The sequence below is a fragment of the Netta rufina genome (genome assembly GCF_964035555.1).
Source record: "Netta rufina genome assembly, chromosome: 15".
NCBI classification, from domain to species: domain Eukaryota; kingdom Metazoa; phylum Chordata; class Aves; order Anseriformes; family Anatidae; genus Netta; species Netta rufina.
In genome coordinates, this window is record NC_140138.1 from 2,897,810 (window position 1) to 2,919,720 (window position 21,911).

The window sequence follows — 21,911 nt, forward strand, 5'->3', positions numbered from 1 at the left end:
GATCTGAGAGAGCTTTATAAAGTGCAGGGGGGAGGGATCATAGGAGGAAAACTTGTTAGATGTGCAGTGACTCGTATTATGTTAAGTTGGCTCATTTTTATTATTGTCTTACTGTGGCAGTTCTGAAATGTGGACTGTACGGGTAACCATAGAAACAGGAACTCTACAAAATGAGGACCTAAACACAGAGTATTTTAAGAATTCTTCAGATGTGATTAAGTTGATTATTAGAGATAAAATGCCACACAAATCTCTCATGCAGGGTAGGGGAAAACTTGTGTTTCAGCATGATTCCCCAGACCCCAAGCTTTCTGGACAGATAGCGAGGCTGCCTTGCAGCTACTGAGATGCACAACCCAGGTGCCTTGTGATGTGGCCATGAGGAAGTCCCTGAGGTGCTGTGGAGGTCATTCCAACCTCAGGAAAGCAACCCCAGAACTTCAGAAGGCACCTGTTACTTTACATCCTCAGATCTCACAGGATTGTTGGAAGGAAGAGATGACATCTCCCTCCAAAACCCAGTCTCACTGTTAGCTTAAAGAAGGTTGTGAACAGATTGGGAGAGCTGAAAAGAACCCACACAGCATCAATTCTTTTTTGCTATTCTAACTTCCTTTTCCAGTTTCATGGATGTGGTTTCCTGCGCTTTCCAAGGTGGTTCACACACTAAAACTGTGTGTGTGTGCTTGCATTTTAAAAATTTGAGAATTCTTAGTACTTGTATAGTTATTGTTCTGTAATTGCTGGCTATTCTTAAATTATATTTAGCAGCATAGTAGCACCCAAATCCTTAGAGAGCTCTATTTCATGAGCATTTTTTTTTTAACAGTGCAGTTAGTGTTGTGCTACAAAATGTTTTTTGTTGTTTTCTTTGTTTTTCCTATTATAGCAGAATTCCAATTTATATCCAAGCAATTTGTTAAATGTGAAATTTGAAAACAAAACATAAGCTTACTCTGGAGTAAGCAGAGAGCTAGTTGCATTGATTTAAACAAACAAACACACATTTAAAGATAATAGTCAAGAGCAATTCTGATTTAAATATTAAAAGGTTTAGGCATTTAGTAAGTAACAATGATACACTGAATTTCTTGGAGTGTGGCTGGTTTGTTGGGGAACTGGCAGAGAAATGGCAAATGAAAAACTATTTAGAAACATTAGCACTCTGTAATGAAACTTTTTGTAGTGAGTGATTGTGCCTTTGATTTTTTTTTTTTTTTTTTGGTCAGAAAAGGTTTGGTTAATTAATATGTCCCCAATTACTTTTAAAGTGTTTTATGTTAGGTAATATGCAAGCCAGTTATTACCTTAAATTCAAAGTTAAGTCATTCTAAATTACTAAAGCTATTATAATTTACCATTCAAAGAATAGAAGTAGGTAATGTATAATTTAAATTTCATGAAACACTGTACCCATGAAAATCTGCAGTGATGTTAAGAATGGTATTAATATGCATATGTACATTTTATGTGCGTAATGTGCATTTTATTTAATCTACCTAAATATGATAGAGTGGAAATGTACTTTATGAATAAAATTTTAAATCTGTACACTTTTAGATATAATACAATACTTACTGTAAAATAATATTGTATAATAATTATATATTATATACATTATATACATTATATGTAATATTGTATTATAGCATTTATTCATCCATATGTTTCAAGCATTAAGTTTTACAGTAAAAATCAAAATGGAACCTACATACCTTTGAACTTTTAAATTAAAATAAGCTAACTCAGTATGTACGAGTGAGCACTGACAATGGTTCCTGATGGTTCCTGTTAACCACATGACCACCATTGTTTCCTTTTATTTCAATGTACAATATATACCTTGAAAAATAGAAATCAGAAAAATAAATACGGCAATTTGAATTTAATTCTGGACTAATAAGGATGAATCAAAGATAAAATGGTATGGAGCTAAATGTGGAACAAAGCAAAGTTACTTCATTTCATTCTTTGCAGTAGATCAGTTTTGCAAGAGGCTTAATGCTATTTCTCCAATCATTCAAAACACTTAAGTAAATGTTTTACTTAAAAAGAAAAAGAAAACATAAGAAGCCTTTTTTTTTTTTTTTTTTTTTTTTTTTTTTGAGCTTTATTCAAATCTCTGAATGGCACAAAGAAAGGAAAGGACTATAAAACAGAATTGTACAGGCATCTGTTTCGTAAACATTTGTTTCCTGAAATATTTAACTTCAGCAACTTGTTTAGATAAAAATATATTTTAAAATAATAAACTTCAGCATAATGACAGCAAGGTCCAAGTGGTGGCACTGTTTTGTTGTTTTAGTGATTGCTTGCCATGTTGGTGTAGGGCTATTATTGTGGGAAGAGCAGCATTTTATGTTCTACGAATCTGCAGCTAATTTGCAAAAGACCACTTGCTGATTTATAATAGCAGTATTAGGCACATGTAGAAAACATCTCCTTTGGAATTGTAATTAAATGTACAGACACAAGGGAATATAAAAGATTCCTGAAATTGCCATTTTTTTTTCTACAGCTAAGTTTCTCCAAGTGGATGACTTTAACCAGAACATATAAGGCACATTCTAAGACACAATGACCTTTCATTCTCCTTCATCTACACTCTGCACCCCTGAAGGTAAAATTTCTTACACCATATGATAATCCACTCCTAAAATAAACATCTGCGTGTGCAAGCACTATAATTAATCTGACAAAGTTCTAACTAAGACATGTATATTGTTGGAAGATTTTGTTTGGAGAATGTCACAATTGCCGACACTGCACAGGTATATTTGTATTCTCAACTGCAAGCATGGATAATTCTTTTCATTGTTTGAGGTGGCTGTGCACTGCAGCTGCAAAGTACACTGCAGAAATAATGGTCGTTGTATAAAAGCTTCCCGTGTGCTGTCAATACAAATGGCTTGCAGATAGTTTTTCAATTGCCTCTCATTATGACATTGCAGTTCCTAAGCTGTTTAAATCAGCTTGCAATGCTCTACCTACCAGGGTAAATTTTGTCCTCCACCTAACCCTGGCAGCAAGGCTAATAGCTGTTCAAGAGGCCAATGGATCTTAATAAAAAATGTAAATGGTTTTGCCCCTTCATTTTAATTAACACTATGTCTACATTTCTATGATAATGGATAATTAAGAGAGTTACCTTGACATTGGAATGTTCTTGGAAATAATTTACTGTGCAATTACATTAGGTTAAAGACATTTGTCTGTTTTATTTTGAATGGAAGTTTCATCATAAATATTTCTGAAAATGATTTATACACAAACTAATTATTCACAGAGTAAAGATTTTCCTTTTTCTTCTGGAGCATCCAGTCACCTGTAAACACACCAGATACAGACAGGTATTCTTATGGAATATTATTATTTTGGGAATAGCAAAGCAAAAAGTTTCCTCTACCTGAGTTTGTTTACTATACTTCAGAGGAAAATATTAATCAATTAAAAGCATTCGTCGATAAAATGCGAAAGAGTTACAAAGAGGCAGTTTTCACCTATATTTATTCACCAAAACAAAGCATATGCTTTTCCAGAAAACTATGGTATTCCCCAGTAGCATCCTTGTTCAAGCACAGCCATGCTGTAGAAAATATTACCTTTAAAAAAGAAACATATATATATATATATATAATATAATGACTATTCTAGATCTAGTAGGGATCATCTTGATCTTACATCTTCTTGTATATCTATCTACTTATAAAGAAATGGGGGACGCTTGCAGGCTTGTTATGTGTTTTTTTGCTGGAAAGTACTGTCAGAAAAATATTTCAGTAGCAGTTCTGTCCTTCAGCTTCTCACAAGATCATAATCTTAAGTCAAGAAAATGCTTAACTGTGTTTTGTTTGTCCTATGGAGATAAATTCCACTGCAGGACTTTCTACTTTGATAGGTGCCTATAGCTCATACAGGTAATAAAACAATTGCAAAATGTCATACTATTTTTCATTTAATAGGCATAATTCTATCAAAATCATGCATTGCAAATGTCCCATGGAAAGAGGTAGTTAAAATTTAATTTAATCATTGTTTCTACTGTCTACTATGTGAGAACTAACAGGAAGTCACAATTTCTTTTAAAGGCATTGTCAGTGAGATTAGTCTTCAGATATAATGGCAAAGATAATTTTTAGTGGTAGATTTTTTGAAAAATTTTTGAGAGATCAAGTACTTTTCTGATGCAAATTACCAAGTGCATCATGAAAACAAATTACACATTTGTTCATTTTAAAGTATAATAAACTATCTTGTTCCACTGCTGCTGGTTTACATACATGGACAAGAGGAAGGACAGATGATGAAGGGAAAGTGAAGTAAATTATATGTCAAGAATAAGTAGTTCAGTTTGAATATATGACGAAATACGATCCTATTGTGATGTGAAGAATATTGCATGTGGCATTACTGCAGAGAAACTGTAGCAGTAATAATCAGACTCCATTAAATGGTAGAAAACTGTTGCAAACTCTGTGGAGTATTGTTCAATAACATTTTTTCTGTCTGTAGTATTGCCTCTGAAGCCTCGTCCTGCAATTGGTTCTCTCACTGAAACTGGAAATTCAGGACCTGGGGGTAGTTGGGCTACACTTTGCCATTGATTTAGTCATCTCCTGTATCCATAGGAACAAAAGGGCAATTTAAGTTTTCATAAAGCAAATTAATTCATGTGTTAATATTTGAGATGGAGCAATCTGTGACATTCAGTGATATCACTACATTTTTCTGTGTCTCTGAAATATAATCTGGATATGCCATTATATGCGTATGTAGCTCTTTGTTATTTTCAGTCAGTAGAAAACATTTTGAATTGCAAGTGAAAATGTTTTACACATTAGGTAAGATTTCCTTTACAGGTATATATCATGGGCTGAAGAACCATTTCAGCTTCCAGCTCTTTTATTGTTTTGAACACGATCCAAAATTCCAGGCTTCTTCAATAGACATAGAGCAAATCTGCATTTTCTTTAGAAATAACATTTTCAGATACAGTGCCAAGAACAAATTAAGACACAAAAAGTTTTTCTGGAAGAAGAGGATATACCTCTCTCAGAAAGTCCCAAGCCAGCCAATAATCTTGTGTAGCTTTTGTTTTTCCTCTGTTAATTATAGAACATAACAAATAGATATATATTTTTTTTTTTTTAAAACAAAAGCAGGTTTCTGAAAATCTTTCTGCATCCTCCTAAATACGGCAAATTATTCCAAGTCAGTGTATGTAACCAGAATCTAGTCTTGATAAAACTGTTCTGAAACACAGCCAAATACAGAAACTTATCTCTCAGTAGCCAACAGCAATGGTAAGATGCTTTCTTCAGTAGAGCTTAACATCCCTTTTATGTCAGAGACTCCTTTTGGCCATCACTTCTGTCCCTGGTGTGTGAAAATAGTTTGGTATGGCTCCAGTCAAAATCTTGTTCCAACAATCACACAAGTGTGTAATAAAGGGATTCCAACAACCTGCACCCCCATGCTCAGGTTGCTGCTTCAGGAAGCCATTTTCTGTGCCACTGCTGTTTTAGTTGTGGTGCCCTGGCCCTTTCACACCTCTGTTGTGTGGTAAACAGCAGGTTACATTACAGCATGTACTGTGTTGTACAGGCAAAACTATTTTGAGTGACTTTCAGGAAAGTGTGTTGCTTTTTATAGTCACTTTTTAAGTGCTCTGCTCTATGTCTTAGAGGCCATCAGCCATGAGGTTCAGTGATGATTAGTAGTGCTATTAATCTGACATGAGCTGAGAAGGTGATTTCACTAAAACTTTTGAGAGAAACCAGACAGGGAAATAGTTTGCTTCTTTACTGTTTCTCTTGCTCTCTCCAGTCCCAACCTCCTCCTGCATTAGCCAATTGAAATAAAGAAGATTTTGTGGTCCTCGAGGTATTTCAGTCCTGCATCCCACACAATGGACTCCATGCTGCTTGTGTCCCTAGCTAAGCATATATTCTCCTCCCTAGCTGGCGTGTCTGCAAAGACCAGCAAGCCAACACCTTCCAAGAGTTAGACTTTGTGGGATTCCCTGCTGGCTGGCTCCGGGGATTACTAATTTAGTGTTATTGATTAGTTGCCCAATACCTACACAACAAGCAGCCTAGGGCACCAAGTTGCTAAAAGTACTGTGGTTTGTCTACTTGGCTGCCATGTGGATAACTGCCAGGCTGCCATCTTCAGCTTTTCCATGGTGCAGAGCGCTTTGAGGAGTGGGGAGAGCATGAGAAAAAGAAGGGCCTAAGAACCGTGTTAATGTCTGCAGCAACAGGATTCCCAAAATGAAAACTTCCAATTTCTACACAGCCTCTAGTTTGCTACCAATCTTATTTACAAACACTTGGTAATTGGGTGAGTAATCTTTCCAGGGAGAATGTTTTATAAGGATCATAAACTTAAGATCTTCTTTTAGCTCCTTTTACCCACTCCCATAAGACATCTTATTTTAGGCAGCAACCAGAAAAATAGTACTTATTTGCACTTGGAGCTTCACAGTCATTATACTTTTACTGCAGAGGGACACGTTAAGGAACAATTCTTGCACCTTTTTGTTGTTAGTCTTTTTCCTCACAGTCCCTTAAGAAGGAAATACTCCAGATTTGATTTTTTTTTTCCATTTAAATGTTGAATCATACATTGACTTTAAGGGGAACAGATGTGGATAATACTAATTAACTAGTAATTAATACTACATAATTCCTAGCCTTAGATAAGATACATACAGTCCATCAAGAACAACCTTATGTTGGTAGAGCTATTTAAAAAAAAAAGAGAAATAAAATGAGTACATTTAAGTTTCTCTTTAAAATTATCATTATATTCTTTCTGCACTCTATAACGGTTGTCCTTTGATCGCTGTTTCTGATTTGTCATTAGGCCACCTAACTGAAACGGTTATCAAGAACTTTGCTTATATTTTCATGGGATAGTCAGGCTTGCCAAACCTAAATAAACTGGAAGCTTTTTAGAAAGGCACATCTTTAAATCAGTTCATTAATATGCATGCTGAGAAAAAGAAATAAGATTCAAGATAAAATTATAGAAGGATGCTTTCCTATTGCAAAGGTTTATTATATACTTTAGATGCTACATGAATCCATCTAAAAAAATCTAAAATTTTAAATATTTACACAGTTGTAACCACAATGCAGAGTAAGAGGGGTATTTCATTTATTAATGTAGCCACTGATATTGAAAATACTACAGTGTAGCCTATGCATTACATACTACCATTATAACAAGAGAATTTTTAATGCAAAAGTAATTTAAAGCATAGGTCAGGATAGCATAAATAAGAATCACAATTTCATGACCTCTTCTTCTACACTTTTTGTTCTATATACAGTATATGGTGGTTTTACTTTGCTAGGCAGCTGAAGTCCACCGTAACTACACTCTCACTCTCCCTCCTCAGAAGAGGAGGGGAAGAATTGAAGGAAAGAAACAACTCATGGGTTGAGATAAGGATAATTTAATTAGAGGAAAAATAATTTTAAAGGAAAAAATATTATTAATTAAATATTTTGACTAAAGGAAAAAAGGAAAGAGGAAAAGAAAAAAAATAAAATAAAAAAGGCCACGTGGAAATGCAGAGGAAAGAAATTACTCTCTACTTCCCACCAACAAGTGATGCTTGACCTGTCCTTGAAGAAGCGCCTCAACGCATGTAGCCGTTGTTCGGGAGGACAGACGTTTTCACAACTAGAGCCCATCCCTCTCTTATTCTTCCTTTGTCCACCTCTTATTGCTGAGGGATATTGCATGGAATATCCCTTTGGTTAGTTTAGGTCAGCTGCCCTGGTGATGTTCCTTCCTCAACTCTTGCCCCCACCCCCAGCCTGCTGTCTCTGGGGGCTTGGAGGGAGTCCTGATGCGGTGCCAGCACTGCTCAGCAGCAGACACAACATGGGTGTGACACCAGTGCTGCTCTAGCTACAAGTGCAGAGCACTGCATTCTGTCGGCTGCTGCAGAGAAAGTTGACTCCATCCCAGCCAGACCCAGTACAAATAGCTAATATGATGCTCATAAAGATTGCATGTATCTCTTAGATACATTAAAAATATTCCAGTTTTAATACTTTTAAAATGTTCTTACTTTATATAGAATATATAAAATATAAATCTTGAGGTCTTGAAGGTTGGTTTAGATTTTTTGGGTGGAAGAATTTTGTTGGTTTAACCTTTGTGAACATCTGAACGACACAAAACACATCTTGCTGCATTTTATTTCACAAGAGAGTGGAAATTCATGAAGCTTGTGTGCTTTTTAAAGCAACACTGGCCATGCTCCTTCTGTCTCTCTAAGTAATAGAAGCTTCATTCACTTGCACCCACAGTCCAGCTTCTCGGAAAATGTCAGTGTTGGCAGATGACAAGTTGTACAACTTCAGGTCTAACATTAATTAAAGTCTGTCATGCTAGGAAACAGTTTATCAGAGTCCTAGCCTTTTTACTAAGGGGCCTTTTTTTTTTTTCTCTCTTTCTCTCTCTTTTTTTTTTTTTTTCCTGAACACAGAGTATGAAGGTTCACATAAGTAGGAAAGATTCTTCAAAATCTCTAATTAAATACATGACAGCTGGTGAATTAAAGCATTGTGTCTTAGCACTGCCATCCTAAAATACTTCATAATCCTGAGAGTCCAAAGCATGAATTAATTATGCTTATAAGTAACCTGACACCCAACTAAATGGGGAAAATAATCAAAAGGAAACCTAAAAGGCATCTGAGAAAGTAGGTAGCTACTAATAATGAATACCTAAGACTAAATTATTTCCAGATTACTAGACTTTACTCTGGAGCAGCTTTGATATAGAAAATGCTTGTATTATAAGACAAGGTTAAAGAAACTGCTTGTTCTTAAAATAATGTTTTGAAAAGTATTTTTGATAGAAGCTCTGTGTTAAATATTAATCCCTAACTGCTAGCACAAAAACAAAACAAAACAAAACAAAAAAACACCTCAGTCTTTTGAAGACATATATAAACAAAAATCACAGAGGAGTCCTTTTCTTTTCAAAAAATGAAAGTTCAGAGACAAGTTTGTGCAGATCCTCACATGCTGTAAATTTGTTTAGACTTGCCAATGATCAGCAAATCTAATGTTGTGAACAGCAAAAAGATGTTATTTTCAAAGAACAGGATCCTAACCAAAGTAGGAGTTTTCAAGCTTCAATGTTTAGGCAATGTAGAATATTGTTAAATTGAAACATTCCACAGACAACCGAAGACTAAATGTTCCAAATAGTTGCTCTATCAGTAATCTAGATGTGAGAAAGACTTTTCTAAGGAGAAACTTAAAAGTAGCCATAGTGGTTGGTATTCATATCTATCATTTTGATTTTTTCCTGTCAGTACCTTAGGTTTTTTCTTCTGAGGCTTTCTGACTTAGAGTCTTCTAATTACAATATATTAAAAAAATAAAAAATGAAGCAAGTATTATTACATTTTTATTCCCATATATTTTGAATAAAAATGAACTTGTATGGTATATCTTACAAGCATTTCAGTGGTTGTCTTTCATGCTTTTTTTTTTTTCTGATTTCCAATATGCAACACAAATTGTTTTCTTTACAATTTATCCATATCAATCTATTGATTTAATTGATTCTTGATTAAGATGTAGTGCAATTAAATTTAAAACCCATGTGTTTTATTTATTCACCAAAATTTTTAATTGACATTGTTCATGAACTAGCACCTCTTTACTGTTGGTGTTCAGGGAGCCAGAATAAAAGTACAGTTACTGAAATTCAAGTTTCAGATGTTTTTTGCCTAGTTATTAGATGTACTCTGTATGGAAAAGAAAAAAAAAAAAAAAAAAAGAAAAGGAGAAAGATGCCAGATATTTCTCAGGACTAAGAAGACATCAAATTTATTAAATTCTATTTGAAAAATAAATGCTTGAAAGAAGTAGGAACCACTGAACATCTTTGAACTAAACTGTGATTTCTCTCTTGAAGGATTTTACTATTTTTTCCCCCATCTATCTGTTAATCTGCCAATTTATTTAAGAAATTGTGTAAAAGACTGCTGGTCTTGGATCACTTCACACAATACAGACTTCACCAAATAAGACATTGTGGTGGGCAAAGGAATAGCTTGGTGCAATCCTCAGAAATGCTTGTCAAGAGATTCTCCACTGCAGTCTCCAGCTATAGCTAGTCAGGATTTATTTATTTATTGGTGGGCTTTGATTTTTTTTTTTTTTTTAATGTCTAAAACCACTGGATACAGTTAGGGGGATTATTATTTTTATTTGCTTATCTTTTGCCTTTCTGAAAATTAAAAGTCATCATATCATAGAATCACTCAGACTTCAGGAAGCCCCTAGTCCAACTTCTTACTTAACTCAGTTAACTAATTTAGTTAACTTCTTAGTTAACTCAGCCCAGAAGGCAGTCAATATGGTCAGGTATGACTTCTCATTGTAAATCTGTGATGACTGGTCCTCATTTTGAATTTCTTACCACCTTCCTTGCATACTTAAGCAATGTTTCTGTCTTTTTCCCTTGTAGCTTGGCCTCACTTTTTTTTACTCTCCATATGCAGCCTATTTTGTTGGAGATCAGTCATGACTTCCCTGCTTAGCCAAGTCAGTGTCTTGATACATCTCTTCCATTTCCTGACTACCAGAATGAACTGTTCTTGTACCTTTTTATCCTTAAGGACCTGCCAGTGTTTTTTCTTTAAAGACCTGCCAGTTGCTTTGAGCTCCTTTGCCCTTCAGAAATGCCTGAGATCCTCCCTACCAATTCCCTGATGCTGTTTACCTTAATATTCATCCACTGAGTTGTAATTTCTACTGTTCATACCTCCATTCAACCTTCAGGCTCCTTTCCTGGACTGTGCTTTTCAAAAAAATCCCTATCAAACTATGTCCTGAAAATGTTGTAATGACACATCATGACGTACATGGTTCCTATGAAGAACCATTGCTTATATAAGAGAATGAGCATATGCATCATTTCCATAAGGCATCATGAGTACAGCCAGACATGTCACTCTTGAACTAAGACTAAGTGAAACGTTTCAGTTCATTTTGACATAGAAAAATATGACTGAACAGATAATGTCACAACATTTCAAGTGAATACACCAGAATGAAAAAAAAAAAAAAAAGTATATGTTAAAATTCCCATGAACTTAATATTATGCAGTAAGTATCAATGAGGAAGAAATTTAACCCAAAGTGGAAGGAAAATAAATATACCTGTATACAAAATTTTGATATGGAACTTGCAATTTTCTGTGAGGTTTAGTTAACAGTTAAAGTTCCAGTAGATGGCACTCAGGAATCTATAATGTTGTTACATCTGGGGCTTTCTCTGACCAGTGCAGCTTGATGCTTCACAGTGCTGTTTGAAGCTCGTAGCAGACACGAGAGTCTTCATGACTTCTGACGGGTAGAAATATTCACATAGAATAAGAACAATTGATGGAAACAAGAGAAGATGGATGTGGTATGGAGGTGTATTCATAAATGATTGGGAAGGTACTGAGATCTGGTTCAAATGTCCTGAACTACTTACTGTAAAGAGAGCTGCAATATCATTTGTATATTTTTTAAAAAATGTACTGGTTTATTGTTTCTTGCACTGGGATGCAATAATGCTATACAGTGGAATATATTATTTTCCAGTTTTCAGTTTTTATTAAATCTACCAGCAGGAGACTTAGGGTTGCCAACTGTAATTAAAATGTAAGAAAAGGAAAAAGGAAAAAAGAAAGAAAAAAAAAAAAGAAAATAAACCAGTTCAGAGATAATTAAAGCTGAGAAACATTTATATTTCTGTGACCTTTCATATTGCTGTGCTGAGAAAAGCTGAATATTATCTCTCTTTAAATATCCACTTCCTTGAGTTGTTTAGTTCTGTGGTTAGATCATCATTTGTGTCTTTTTCACAATGAATAGTACAGATAAATTTGAATAATTTGTATTGGTAATTATGGGATTTTTTTCAGTGTTGCAATATAACAACACAGTAATAGACTAGTTTCCAGCATAAAACAGAAATTCATGTTGTTTCTGGTTGGAGGTAGAAATGAATAATAATTATTTTGCATTTGAGGTTTTCAGTTAGATTGAGGTTGAAGCTGTTCATAGAATAACTTTTTTCTTTGGAGGGAAACAGCTTGTTTTTTTTGGTCAACTGTACAATTACTGTGGAAATATTCGCTAAGTCCACTAGTTCATTCTTTAATACCTGCTCATGGGACTGGGAAGGGAGAAAGGGTGTGTGTCATCAGTATGTGCAAAACATGCTCTGCGCTGCGTGTGAGCATGTCATCAGATCGTTTCTGGAGGTTTTGAACCTGTAGGGAGACACACTGAATGTGTGTAATTGGCTAGTGCAAGGGCTTTCCTTGCTGTAAAAAGCAGGTTTTTGGGTGAGGACTTTTCCATGACTGTAGTTATCCTTGACGTAGACATCTAAAAGAGACAGCAGAATTGTTCTTTAAATGTCCTTATTAAATCTCATGAGATCAAAAGATGAAAAAAACCTTACTGGAGTTATCTTATCCATATGCCTAGGTGAACTACTTGGCATTGGGGCCCTACTCCAGAATGCACATTCTCATTTGAGACTTTCTACCAATAGTTAAATGATTTAGTTTTATCAGTGTCAGATGAAAAAGGACCGAGAAGGTCTGTGTAGTCTAAACATGGGGATTGCACCATTTTTAAAGTCTGTACTAAAGAGAAGTTAATAGCTTTTGTTTGTTTGTTTGTTTATTATTATTATTTAGTGTGCCAATGATGATTTGCCTGAAATACTTTGAATCATCAGTTTGGCAGGATTTTCATACACTTTTGTTAGCTAATCAAAGACAGATTGCAGTCAGGAACCGTATCTATGTATTAAAAAAATAGACCATTTACATTTTACTAGAATTAGGCTAAGATATAATAAGCGTTTACCAGCAGATATTCATTACATTGACCTAGAGTCTGCATGTGTAATGAGAAATTGACACCTAGATTCAAACTGAGACAATAGTGCAAGTCTGAATCATTAGGGGAAAAAAAAAAAAAAAAAAGACTAATATTATCTATCTGCCATATTTTATTTTTCATATTAATCTCTCTATGAATTTTATGGACTGTGAAGTGTCAAGGTATGGGGTTTTTTGTTTGCCTAATCCAGGATTTTTGTTTCCATCTCTGTTCTGCAATAGTCAGTACTTTTGCTATTCGAGTGAATTTTATTTACTCATATATAGCATATCTGGAAAGCAATCACTCATATTAGAGGAGCTAACTGTATTTTTCCCTAAATATATCAGACTTTCTGAGTTAGATTCCCATGAAGATATATCCTCATAAAATTTCAGGATGTTGTTAATGAATTTTAGCACCATTAAGGCTATATGACAGAATGTCTGCCTTATATTCTGATTTTTAAAGTTTTAGCTGGAATAGGGGAAATTTTTTAAAAGGTGGATCATGCATCATACAGTGATTGTGGCAACTCTTCGTATCTACGGCCGTGGTTCTAAAGGGAAAGGAAGACTGGTTCTCGGGTGAGGTTAATGAAGTGGATGTTTTTCGTGGTTTCGGGTAGCAAGTTTTGCTAACAGAAATCTCCCAGGAATTATCAAGATCTCCTGGGAGTGTTCACTTCTCCACACAAGTTCTGAGCTCTCCACATCTCTGCAATTGCAAGCCATGAAGCTGAACTGTTTTGAGTTTGGGCCACCTGGCTTTCAGATTCCTTCATTTCTTTGTGGAACCTAAATGAGGTTGGTCCCCTGGTAGATGCTGGACACCAAAAGTGATATGGTTGACAGCATTGCCAGCCATTCAAAACACAGCAGTATTTACCTGCCATCTCTAATACAATATTTATTTACGTTAGAGTGTCAAAGCAAAATTTAAGCGAGTCAATGTCACTTCTCTCGCTTGTCCACAGATTCCAAAGTTTCTTTCTTGCTGCTCTGCAAACACTGCTCTAATACTATATTCAGTTCACACGTTCATTCATTGTTGCCAATTCACGTTCTGTATTTGTGGCTGCCAGTTCTTCAAAGTTTGTTTCCATCTAGCTGGTTATCTGAGCCAACTCTGTCCCATAGGCAGGCAAAGGTTTCAATAGTTCAGTCCTACCAGGCTAAGTGAGCCTACAGCCCAAGTGGTTTTGACATTCTTCAAAACCACTTCCTTCATTTCAGAAAAGCCTTCGCTCCCTTCAGTCTCAGTAGGTAAAAGCAGACAGTGAATGACTGAACTGAGTTGCTCTATTTCCAAATATCATGGATATTTCCACAGGAGTTGGTGGCTGCTTTGTAATGGGTGGGAGAGGTTGTAAAAGAAAGGATTGGATGTCATTCATTTTTACATATGTTTTAGCCTACCTATTCTATATACCTCAGAGCTTGTTTTCTTTCCTATGATGTTAGGACTAGTAAACTGACCACAGACACTGCCCAGGCTTTACAGCTGGAGAGAAGCAACAGATCTTTGAAAGCTTCAGTGCATTATCCTGAGGATGAATGATCATTCTCTCATGTTTTTCCTTCCTATTGAAGGCTGAGATATCTTTTCTGCTGCAGACAGAGCTGGTATTTCCAGAATTTATAATTCCAGTGATTATTCCAAAATGTATACATGTAAGTTATGTTACTAGTACACAGAGAAAAGCTGGAAGGACACACAATAAAGTGGTTTGTTGTTGTTGTTGTTGTTGTTCTTTGCTTCTTTCCCTAAGGCTTTGCTCAGGTCTATAGCAGAAGTATGTATAAAACTCAGTGAGGCAGCAATCTCTAATCCTACTGAGCAATCATTCCAGTCCCAGAAGAATGTTAATGATGTTTTGCCACCTAAGAGGGTGATGAAAAGAAAGCATTTGAACATGTGAGCATGTGTAATTTAAATGTAATAAAATCACAATATGAGTTCTAAGTAGAAAAATTAGCACCACTAATTATTGCTTGCAGATTATTGCTGTATGCTTCTCTTTAAATTTATTTTTACCTTTTTAAATACAAATATCTAGCAGATTCCAGTGGTAGGATAAATACCTGATGTCATGTTTACTCACATTTCTGGCTGGTAGTAACTTCAGTTCTTTCTCTGGCTGCCAATGTTATGTTGCACAGCTTGATTCATGACAGCTAAGAGGAAAAGACTGGGCAGCACATGGGCATCTAAGAGTCCTCAATATAAAGAGAATTAATGTGTTTTTATTTGTTTGTCATCAAAAAGTATGCTATGAAATGAACCAGATCATCATAATCAACATGTTGAGCATGTAGGGTGAGATATTGGAATACTTACATTACATGTGCTACTCCCAGACAAACATGCCTATTGTTTTGAAGACAAAATTTATAAATAACAGATGTATAAAAAACTGCTGCTAAAGGAAAGCCTCAAGGTTACAAAGCGTATGTGTGACATAAATGCAGTAGAGCATTTTAATTAGATTCTTTCACCAGAACTCCTGACCTTCTCTGTAGCACATTAATGTATTTTATTAATTATAAATGCAATTAAAAAGTACTGAAATAAAATTAGGCTGATCTACCCAATTTGCATTAAACACTTTCAAATTATGCAGATTTTCAAAGTCTTTCTTTCTCTCTTTCTCTCTTTCTTTCTTTTCCAATTTGCATTTCAGGAAAAGATTGTCTGCATTAAAACAGCTGGAAAACAACCTTGTAGCAAAACAAATTTATTTTATTTTGTTCACAGCGTGAGTTAATTTTCTAGGCAGTAATATGCTTAACTATCATTAGAGTAGTGTTTCATACAATAAAACCCATATGTGGATTGGATGCAGTGGTGGTTAGTGTAGTGGGTGTGTGTTTCTTAATTTTGTCTTATGGGAATGGGGTTCAGAGGCTAACTAGGCAAGAAATACTGATATGATGGTCAAGAATAGCAGGGATTTATGAACAATCAAGAAACAGCAAAAGCAGAGGGCAAATCATGCAGGCAAAAAATGTTGTTATTAGAACATGCTGTGTTCAACATCTACATTATTTTGGTAATACTATGAAAAGATTTTTAGATAAAAAAATAGGAGATAATAATATTTCAGTATTCTTGTTGATAGCTTGTCAAGCATCTAAATGGTGGTAGGCAAGGTGCAGAGAACATAAAAAGACAATCCTTACCCTGAAGGGGGATGATCTAATGCTAGATGGATTCCAGAAATGGAGGCTAACACTAAATACCAAAGTGAGACGGAAAGGCCTTAAAGTGAAAATATGTAGAGCTATCCAGATATTTTAGTTCATGTTGTTTATCCCTAAAATCTTTCCATAAAAAAAAAAAGGTTATTTTTTAGTAAATGTGAATTTTAATGAAAATTCACCCATTTTTCACTAAAAAAAGGAAACAAAAGTGCCTCTTTTTTTTTGTCCTATTGTATCTCTTGCCTGAAGAAGTAATATAAAAAAGTAGTAGGGAGGAGAGGAATTCAAACTAAAATCTGCATAGGTTACTGCCTTACAGTAAGTGAACAAATTCAGTGTTCCTTTCATGTCCATATCCTGCATTAAGAACTCAACTATTTTTCTGCTTTTGTTTTGTTTTGTTTGTTTTGTCTGTATTTTTTCAGTTTGGTTCTAATACACAGGACATGGAAGTAGAAAAATGTTTTGCTCTTCATTATTGTTGATTATTTTAAAAAAAATCTAAAGGGTGGTATTACAGGAAGCCCTTTGGATTTTTGTTAGATTTACAAGAGACTGAGAATTAAAAGGAATAGGAAGGCATAAAACAGTGATCAATCAATTATTGTAACCCCTACATTCTGATGGGATGTGATCTACTTTTCTCTGTTTCTGTGAGGACCATGAATGATTGCCAAGAGTAATTCTGATTTCCAAGAGCAATTTCTGTCACTAAAACTCTAAGCTTCTCCCCTTGCTGTAGCAACATATGTATCTCATTTACTCGATATATAATAGATATTTTGAAGTCAAGTAAGTAGCTTATGATGGTATATAGTTGCACTGTTTGACTTCAGACATCTTATTCAATGTTGATGTTATGGATAAAGTATCTCCACATTGCTGAGTAGCAGCAATCATATAACTTTAAATCTGAAAAACTTCAAAATCCTACTTTTCTTCCAGAACTATAGGCCACTGTGCAAGAAGGATGGAGGGGCTACATTGATCCCAGTGGACAGACTCTTGTATTTGCGAAGAAGAAGAGAAAGATGAAATTTAAATATAATCTAAATTAAGTCTATTTAAAAGCAGATTTTTCTGTTTTCTATTTGAAGTGGCATATACAAAAGCTTATAAAGCACCAAGTAAAACAGTAAGTTATGTACTTTGCAATCTCTGCAGTAGCTCTGCAGAGAAATGTGACAGCCAAAGTGCTCTTCGTAATAACTCACACATGGCCTTCACAATATCTTGTACTGAGAGACACAGGGTTGGCTGAGGCACTGTGGTTATCCTTATCATTTTTTTTCAAAAGATCATTAACTCTTGCTTGGTAGAAAGGCAGAGAGGATTTTGGTAGTTTGTCTGAGAAAGACAACTCTGCAGTAATAGCTGCACTGTAAGTTGACTTCCACTTTGCTAGATTTTGAACCCTTGGGACCTGGTTATGGGCTAGTAGAAATTGGCACAACTCTATTCATTTCAATTAGGTCACATCATTTACACAAACTGAAGCTATGGCCCATTATTTCTTCATGCCTGCTCTATCAGTGAATCCAGATATGTGATTATATACAAGAGTGCTCATTAAAGTTAATGCCATGTACTTAAAGCCATGAGCCTAATGTTAAATTGGTATTTAAGTGCCCTGTGGTATCAGCCTCAGAATGCAGTGCTGCCTGCTACCAGCTAAGATGTTACATTTTTTTTGGAAAGGACTTGCTAATTTGCAGTGAGCAACTTTCCTGTCAACCATCACATAGCCAGATTAATTAGCTGTTGTTTCCAGTAGTTTCCTCTGTCTCAAAATATTTCTTACCTTATGCCGTGGATGTAGAAATAAGGAGAGAATTCATTGAACATTTTCTTTAATGGTAACCTCGTACTGAATTAGGTTTGTCTTAATTTGAAGCAGAACTCTGAAATTCTCTTCCTAGTCTTGCCGTTGAAACCCAGTAAGATGTTTTACAAATGATATAATCTTGGAGGCTCACATAATCCCATGGGTATAGTGATTATATATATATATATATATGACAGCAGTCACCATCTTCATTTTGTCAGTAACTGTACATGTACAAGAATATACACTGCAGTGAGACATACAATAAATTTGTTCTCTTTGTGTTATTAAAAGCAGAGCACAGCATGCAGAGCTCTATGAGTCTGGCAGTAGCAGTCAAGCACAATGCCCTGAGATTGAGTTTAGGTGGAAAGACCTTTCTTGAAAGGTGTGTGTGTCTGTGATGATTATGGGGGTGCTCATGGTATCAGTAGCCAGACTAACTAGCTTAAATCAAGATTTGGTGTGTCCTTAGGAGCAGCAGTCAAACTTTTGACAACAGCCAACATCCGCAGCATAACAGACTGTATAATGCTTCCAATACACGTTATGCCTGGAGTTTGCAAACCAAACAAATGACCAAGAGTCTAATCTCTCCAAACACATAATTTTACAAGTAGCTATGATTATCTTCATCTAATAAATTAGATTCACACTACCTTTTATCAATTATAACTCAGTGCATTTCTTAAATTTACCTTTACCAGGTCCTGCTTGAGATAGAGTGTTTGTCCTTAGGTAAGGGGAAAAAAATGTCTTCAGCTCTTCTTTGCTCACTAATCTGAGTGGCATTCACCCTCTCATTTCTGTGACTGAGTCTCACTTTGCCAGAAACATACACTTAGCAGGTGTTTTCATCGTGACATTAATAATAAGAATTGACACATTCTAAATGAGGAATCCCTTGTTGTGCCTAGTAGCACTGATGGATATTTGGGGAAATTGACAGCTTCTGAAAAATGTTTCTGCCATTACCAGCACTTCTCTGACAGATTTTTAATGGCTCTCATAGAATTATGACTAACTTGAGTACTTTTGCAGATGAAGTGGAAATGTGCTGCTTTAACACTATTGAAGCAATTGAATAAACATGGACCAACTCTGAATTTTGCTTCTAAATTGTGATCTTTTTTTTTTTTTTTTTCCTCCAAATTAATTTTTCCTCTATGAAAACTAAAAGATGGGAGCGTATTAGCTAAGGAAGCAAGCATTGGTTGGGATACACCAGGACTGAGCTATACAACCCATAGTAACCCTAATGGGAAGCACGAAGCTCAGTCTATGCTAGTCTAGATGGAATCCCCCTTCTTTTCAATTGTACTGTGTTGCCTGTTCTTAGTGTCTCATTCAAAATGGGAGTCATTTTTATGACCTTGTATGTCTTGAATTGTAAGAAAGGAAGAACAGATACAATGGCTCTCTGATCAAACAAATTATTAGCTAAAAAAAAAAAAAAGAGAAAAAGTTATAAAGGTTAGTACATAATTCACATTAGGAACTCCTATGAAATGTAATTGCAGTTTTGTTTGTTCAGCATTTCAACGTGATACTGAAAAAAAAAGAAAAAGAAAAAAGAAATGGTACAAAAATAACAGCATATAGAATTCAGGTTGTGAGAATTATTTAATTTAACATAATTTTACAAGAATAATATATCAACGTATTTTTAAACTGTCTCATAAGAGACAGGCATAAGATAGTGATTTTTATACGTTGCTAATTTTATGTTATTTTTTTCCTTAAGAAAGCTACACATGTATACATAAACCTGAGCTACTAAGGGTGGTATTATCAGAAGAGCCTAAATGCTCATCTCTTTTTGAAAGTCAGTTAAGCTTATGTGCCTAAAATGTATTTCTGTTTCAATCCCAGTTGATAGCTTTACTGAAAGAAATCCCCAGTTGCTTTTTTAAAGTGATATGAGGACTGTGATTAAGAATAGCTCAAGCTCGATTCTATGCTGACATCTCTTATCTCTCACTGATGAAAATAACAGGCATCTTCTGCCCCAGAAAGTATTATATAGTTAAGAGAGGGAACCAGAGAGGAAACAGCAAAGCTATTATTGCAGAAGGAATATGTTTATTGTATAAATTCGTTAAATTAAGCATGTATTTATGATTTGAGTCTGCACAGTGCAGATAGCAAAAAAGATGTAAGTTAAGCTTTAAACATATCTTGTGTTGCCATTGGTATGGTTTCCAGTACTTACACTCTGCATCATTAAAACAAAAGTAAGACCTCCATGTTGACTTTCCATATTGAGTATAGCAATCATAAAGCTAATACAGGAAAAGCAGTACTTGTTTCCAGTGTCTTATTTTTCATACCTGGGAATAATCAGATTTTTTAGCTTGTTGTGACTCTTATTGAAAATCTTGGCTATTCTAAACATGCAATAATACCACTCGAAAGAGAATTTTGTCTATTAATTCCACAAAGCAGAGTTCTCCCAGAATCCCTACTCTAGTCACAGTATGCAAGGGCTATATGATGAAGAATAAAGTTGTTCTGATCTCTAAGTTACTTCTCTTGCATGGCATGCATGACATGCAAGAGAAGAAGGGAAATCACAAACTTCTACATCAAAATTTCCAGTTCTGTATTACAGAAAACATAATTGGAATTACATCTCCTAGCCTGTTGTGAGATTACATCACTTTTCAAACAATTTCTAACATGGTGGTTGAAGGTACACATACACCATTTTCATTTATACCAGTCTTTTCTTCCTCTTACTGCAAAGACAGATCAATGAAAAGAATGTGAAAAACATTGATATCAATCCAGTTTATCAAATTAATTTATCCTTGCAGTTATGTAAACAGGTGTTTTAAGTTTGGCCACATTGTGAACAGATGGCTTATTGATGCAAAAACGAAGCCAACCTTCTTGAATATCTGCATACCATTGAGAGCAAGTCCTTGTTCTCGAATGTAGAGAAAGTCCTTAGTACAGGGGTAAAGACCTGTAGTCTGCTGAAGGAGTTGGGTTTAGTCAGCAAGATATCTAACATCATCCCTTTGGGAGGATTTGAAATGAAATGGTATCAGCGCTATATATTGGGTCACTGATGCAGTTACCACTGCAGGAGCCAAATTATCACAGATGAGTTTATATTTTTCCATCTTAAAGAAGTGATGCTTTTCTGTGAGCATTGAAGGCCTGTTAATCTATTTTTAAAATACAGAACTACCAGTTGCTCGTGTGTAATCAGATATGAATTCTGAAATTTCCACTTCAGCAGTGGTATCTTGGGACCTTATTTGGAAGAAGTGATTTTAGTTCTAATAACTCTTCCTGTGGATGTTCATTGGGATTTTATTTTACTGAGAAATGGAATAATGCAACATGTAAAGAAAGACGTTTTCAGATACTTTTAGTTATTTCCCTTCAGAATATTTTATAGAACTGTGTTTATCATGGCTGTTTATTGCTTTTTCTTCCAGTTATAAATAACTGCTAAAGGCTGATGTGTTTATTTTGTTTAACCATGGCCGTGATGGGTCGAGGACACATTAAATCACCCTCAGGCTCTTATTTGCAGCCAATTCTGAAATAACCAGGGTATTGACATAGAATTACTTCATACTGCAGAGATTTTTATATTGGTCTAAGTCTCTGAAGTCTCTAGTACTTTACAATAAGACACATTAATGGTAAAACAGTGACAGAAAAGACAAAAGTCCACATGGAATTGCCTAACAGACAACTCAAGGTTTGTTTAAGGTACTAAGATATACAAAAGGGAGAATAATTTCTTATCAGGTTTTCCAGCTATTTACTTAGATTTAAAGTTCATTCACATTTTAGTAATAGTATTCTAATATTGTGATGAGATTAAAAGGGGGAAATGATCTTTGTGACAATTTATACAAATACAGCCTCCATGTGTGTGTATTTGTGTTTCTTCTTTGAAAACACCATTTGCAGTTGCTGCTGTTAGTTTAATAACAT